A 6,403-nucleotide genomic window follows, 5' to 3' on the forward strand; every position below is an offset into this window, starting at 1 on the left:
TGTTCATAAATGGATGCAACCAAAGATTTCATCAATCCCTGATTTAGAGACAACAGAACGTTTGGTTTGATTTCACAAGATAAGAATGACGACTGAGTTGGAAGATTGTTTTATGTTTAGTCAAATCTTTCATACATAAAGTTGGATTACAAAATCATCCCCTAAGTTTGTTGTTTTATTCAAGGAATTGAAATTATAGACAAAATCTGTGAAATGACTTAAAGAAAACAAACCACAAAAACTCTATGATGCTCTAAACCCCCTGGTTTAGGTCGGCAACCTTTCTGATGATGAGTGCATCTAACATTTCCTCAGAAGTCAATGTGCCATATGATTGCATTAGCAATAAATTACACACTATATAGAACCACTTCATAGGATTATATTTGTGCACAGATGTTTGCAGCTATCAACGAATATTTATCAGCTACTTTGAAACAAAAAAAGACTTTTTATCCATAACAGCAAATGAACTGTACAACAGAAAATACAAATGCTATTTATGGTCTCCTCACAACAATGATAAGAAAAATAAACTGGGCTAATATGGCATGTTTGTTACTACAGAGACACACATGTTAATGTGATCTCTGGTCTCCTCTGAGTGGGAGTTATTATAACTGACTGTAAAAAGTCAGCACAAGGAAAATAAACTCCACCTAAACTTGGTTTATATCTGACCCAGACAGACTGCAGGTCATAACTTCTTACCTGAAGTTCAGTTCACCTGACACTCGGACCGGCGGCCGCCTCGGGTCTCTGCTCCTCCTGCCTCCCCTTTCCCTCATCCACCTGCTGCCTCTGTGGAAGCTCCGCCATAGCCACCACCAAACAACTGACTTATTTCTACACATCGACCAGCATCCGGCCAATCCGCCATCTTTCATTGTTTATACCGTTACAAAAAAATAAAAAAAACATCATCGGCCCATTAAAAACGAAAAATCACCATCGGTATGCCCGATGGCCAGTCCAGCTATGGTCGTGCCATCAGTTAACCCTTCACGTGGCAGCTGTGACACGCGTGCCCAGGGTTGCCGACCCCTGCTCTAAAGCATCTGATTTGGATTCCTGAGATCAAATATATTTTCCTTTGTGTTTGTTTTCTTCCCATTTGTGGCTTTAATGTAGTGTTACATCCTGTTTGTTTGCTTCCCTCTGTATACATGTCCAGATTCACTGTTATGTTTCTATTCTTACATTGCTGTGTGATCACTGTTCCCTCTGCTGACTGATGTGACCTTTTGTATCTCACACTGATACTTGTCATATTTGTATCTGCGCCTAAAAGATAAAAAGTTTTCCATGCTAAAACACAGCTCCACCTCCTGCAGTTCTCCCTCTGAACCACTAGATGTCTCTGTTATCTAAATGAAGACGTGCAGCACAGCAACCACAGCAGCGCTCAGATCACACGTGTCCTGTTATTATGTATAAAAGCATGAAAGAGGTGAGACAGGTGGGATCAATATTAATGTTGTGGAAATATATGAAAAAGCAACAGAAGAGTGAAAACATTTCGTGTTTCTAGAAAGATCTTTCAGCTCACAGCTGCTCACAGACTGTATTTACAAGTGACATACTGCAACTCTACAGTACATCTACAGTATATATCAAATATATTCTGTATTCAAATCTATTGAGTGATTTTTGAAAGTCTTTCCAGGTGAGTTTGATCCAGGAGGGTCTGAAGCCAGAGTCAGACAGAGACTGTGCAGAGACTGTAGAAGGACAGAGCAGCAGCAGAGCAGTCCAGATACACTGATGATCCTCTGTCAGATCCAGAGGGACACACAGGGATGATGCTGGACTCTACATTGTGTCTGACAGTGGAGCTGTTCTCAGAGCAGTTCACTCTGCAGCACTGACAGTTATCTGCACTTCTTCTCATTCCTCTGTCAGTCACTGCTGGATGAAGCTCTCCTCTCCACCTCCCAGTAACATGGCCCAGTCAGAGCGTCTCTACACACAAGCTGCTGCTGCTTCAACCTCTCTGGATCATCAGGACACAGCTCCTCCTCTCTCAGCACACACACCGTCCTGTTTACCATCATCAGCTCCACCTGCAGAGAGAAGAAGGAAGAGCAGAGGAGATAAACGAGTGTTTCCAGAGACTCTTCATCAGCTGTCAGTCAGTGATGCAGCACATCCAGTATAAAGAGCAGCAGGGACTTCAGTGCTGGGACTGTACTAGGACTCATTGTTGCTTCACTTTTTCTAATCTTTGGATTTTTATTGAAGTTGATGAAAATGTTTTTCCCTCCTAGTTTGAGTTTGGACTTTCATTCATTAGAAGAACCTTGGTGTGTCCACTCTGAGCTCTGTAGGAACCCCAACAACAAGCCCAACAATCCAGATGGACGGTTCCAGCTGTTAACTGGAGGAATTCCATCCAAACATCTGCTCTCACTAAATTCTTCCTCACCTACAGACTGTGTTCTTCACTGCTTTAAACTTGGAAACGAATGCAGTCATTGGTCTGCGTGCTGCTTTGTTCAGAGAGCTGATTGGCTGTTGACAGTGTTTGATCAGAGCGTGTCAGCCGTTACCATGGTGACCATAAAGGTCAGAAACAGGAAGTGTTTGTGTCCAATCCTGAAGCCTGTCACCATTCTCCTCTCACAGCTTCACTGAGAAGCTGCAGCTTTACAGGAAACACTGGATCTTTGTTTCATACTGACTGTGTTTAGTACAATACTGCTGACAGCACCACCCACTCACTCCATCACTCTACTGACCACAGAGTCTCCAGTCTGTAGTCTGGACTCTGCTGAAGATCAGACAGCTGCTTCACTCCTGGATCCTGCAGCTCGTTCCAGCTCAGGTCCAGCTCTTTCAGATGGGAGGGGTTGGACTTCAGTGCTGCTGCCAGATAATCACAGCTGATCTTTGACAAACCACAGCTCATCAATCTGTATAAAGAATGAAAGATGTAAGTTTATTAGACAAAGTGTGAGCTTGAAATCATTCAGTGTTTCATCATCTGTTCAGAGCTGAAGAAGGTTCAGAATGTAGAAGTTTAGAAAATGGAAACTCCAAACAGCTGAAGCCAACAGGAAGCAGCTTCAAACAGGAAACTGTGCAGAGTTTCAGACTATATGTCCTGATGCAGCCAGTTGGATTTTGGAGATTTGAATCTCTGTTCTGTGACTAAGTCCTTGAATCATTTCTTCCAGTTGGTCCAACAAGACAGACTAAGTGTTGGACATGTGTTGTGGCTCCATTAGGGGAGCTTCTAAATGTGATGTGATGGCCCCTCTGGGTCTGTCAGGTCACAGCACTGAAGAGAGCTCAAACTGGGCACACACTTGTTCCAGTCTGGACCAAAGACTCTATACTGGGACTGAGGGACTGCTTTGACTGCACCCACTGGGACTTTTTAAAGGCTCATGTTCTCACTTAGATCATCGATTTCTACTTACATTTCTTTCTGGGAAAAATGGGGATTACTTTGGAAACAGGAAGTATTTTCCCCAATAAGCAGCCCTGGATTAGTAAATCACTCCAACATGTTCTCAGGCAGAAGAAGCTGTCTTGTTATGAGGGAGAGAAGAAAAAGATGGAGGCACAGAAACTTGTTGAAAGAGAGATAAAGCAGCTAAAATCAGGTGTAAAAGTAAAGCAGAGGATGAGCTGAATAAAGGACACTCAAGGCTGGCTTGGAAAGGAATGAAGTCCATGGTGGGGATGCAGAACAAGGAGCAAAGATGAATGTGATGCTGAATCAGCAGAAGACTTGGACTCATTTGATTCCAGCTTTGATATCATTGATTTCAATGAAGAGCTTTGTGATTGTAGCAAAGGGCTGGTAGCTCTGAGAGTCCCACTGATGAGGTGTTTGTGTGGAAATCTCTTAGTGGGACCAAAGAGAGAAAAAGCCCTGGTCCTGATGCTGTGGGAGGGAAATGATTGAAGTGTGCTGTGAGGAACTGACTGGGAGATCTTCACACATTTTCCAGTCCTCCTTGGAACAACAGGAAGTTCCCAGCATATGGAAACAAAGGTTAAGTGTCCTATGGCACTCAGTGATGATGGTGCTGTGGCCCCACCACCTCCACCTCTTTGTAAAGGAACTAACTGTAATCTGAAGCTTCAAATGGAACTAAGACTTCCTCCACTAGGTGGCAGTGTCTGATGAGAAAGTGTTAGTGGAGCTGGCCTGGAGTCAGAAACAGGAAGATGCAGGATTTGGGCTGAAATGGGGAAAAGTGGTTCGCACTAGTGCCTTAAAGCAAGAAGGTTGTAGGTTGAAGCTTGTTGGCCTTTCTGTGGAGGTTGGATGTTCTCCCACAGTCCAATGAAATGCTGCTTAGGTTCATTGGTGCTTCTAAATTGGCTGTAGGTGTGGATGTGAGAGAGTGCTTCTCTGTCTCTCTCTGTTGGCCCTGTGATGGACTGCTCACCTGTGCAGGTGGACCACGCCTCTTGCCCTATGACAGCTAGGGCACAGGCTGCAGCCCTGTGAGCCTAAGCTGAATAAACAGTTAGCAAAAATGATCCATAGATGGCCTGAAATCCCCCAGTTAGCAGTTTGGTAGATAGCTATGACATGCTAATCCCATCCAGCAGCTGTATTCTACCTGTAAGCTGATCCCTGCTGAGCCAAAGCACTTTTTCATATACAAATTACAACCTTTAATAGAAACCTATTGGTCAGCATCTTATTAGCCTGCTGTTAGCTTCATTCCACAGAAAACTGAGAGAAACTAACAGAGTTGATAAAGAATAAAGAGAAATGTGCTGATTTAAAGCCTTTGAAGTGCTTCAGATGATCTCTGTCCACTTCTGTCCACTCATTCATTCATGTAAGCTTTCTAATGCAGCTTTGATCTTCACAGTCTGCTTCATGAAACTCATTCTAACCCTGAATGTCAGAGTGTTCCTCCTTCTCTTTCCCATCATTCATGCTGGCAGTGGAGGAGATTTGGATGTTGGACTGTGTTTTGGATGATGTGTGTATGTTTGTGTTGGACTGCTGTCTGTAAAGCAAACGCACATTTTGCTTTGGATTTCAGTGTCAGACAGACTTTAAGGTGGAATGAAGAGTTGGAGAGTTTCACAGTGAATTATCCAGTGGAGGATTTTTCTTCTTCTTTGAAGGTTTGAAATGTGAACATTGTTCTGCTGCAGTCAATGGACTAAACCAGAGAAGAAGAAAACAGACTTTACCATGAAGATCCTCAGTGTGGATCAGTATAATATCAGCCTGATGTCTGCAGTTTAGTGTCAGCACAACTTTCACATCATATTCATCTCAGCACAACTAAAACATGCTGACTGACCTCAGAGTTTCAAGTCCACATCCTGGACTCTCCAGGAAACCACACAGATGCTTCACTCCTGAATCCTGCAGCTTGTTGTTGGAGCTCAGCTCCAGCTCTCTCAGATGGGAGGGGTTGGACTTCAGTGCTGCTGCCAGATAATCACAGCTGATCTTTGACAAACCACAGTCCCTCAATCTGTATAAAGAATGAAAGATGTAAGTTTATTAGACAAAGTGTGAGCTTGAAATCATTCAGTGTTTCATCATCTGTTCAGAGCTGAAGAAGGTTCAGAATGTAGAAGTTTAGAAAATGGAAACTCCAAACAGCTGACAGAGTTCATACGCCTTTGTCAGGGTCAAATTCAAGCAAGACCATGTGAAAATTAAAACACATCATCCTAGGTGAACTTAAACACCTTTGTTCCCCTTTTGTTAAGACATAGAAAAGTACACCACACAAAAATACTGCAAAAGGAAACGGTCGCCTTATATACATAGTGTATAAACTCAAAATGCACATTTCACTTCAAATTAAGATTAAGGCTTTGAACAGATCACATAGTTCAGTTCAACATATAAGACTTTAAGAATGCACAAGCATCTACTTAAAATCTATTTAATTTATCATCCATGATATTATTTTGTACAATTCCAATGTATTTTGTTCATCTCCCTTAAATAAACAGGCAGTCTTAAAGTATGAAATATTCATATACAAACACATATAAATGTGTGTACTGTCTCAGTGGCTGATAGTACCCCACAGGCCTCAGTGTGAGCTTGAAGACATTTATAATGTTTAAGTAGTTTAATGTGCAGGTGCTGACGATAAACACATTTTGAATGAAAGCCGGGGAACTTTGGTAGCACAGAAACAAGTGGCTATTCTTTGTGACTATATGGATCACTCACAATACCATTATTTCACACAAAGGCACCAAATTAATACTCAAAAAAGCTGCAGCAATACACACAAATATAAACAGTACTTGGTGACAACTTTGCTTTTAGCCTTTAACCCTTCTTGACTACTTTTGATGTGGCCTCTATATTTTACCTTTAAAAACAGTTCATCTTGCCAATCTGTTATTTTCTCATTTTGACCAACTGTATCAGCACAATTTATCTAAATTCAGACAA

The sequence above is a fragment of the Rhamphochromis longiceps genome, linkage group LG3 (genome assembly GCF_057381845.1).
Source record: "Rhamphochromis longiceps isolate RC_006_pf linkage group LG3, R_longiceps_female_GT1.1, whole genome shotgun sequence".
Taxonomy (NCBI): Eukaryota; Metazoa; Chordata; class Actinopteri; order Cichliformes; family Cichlidae; genus Rhamphochromis; species Rhamphochromis longiceps.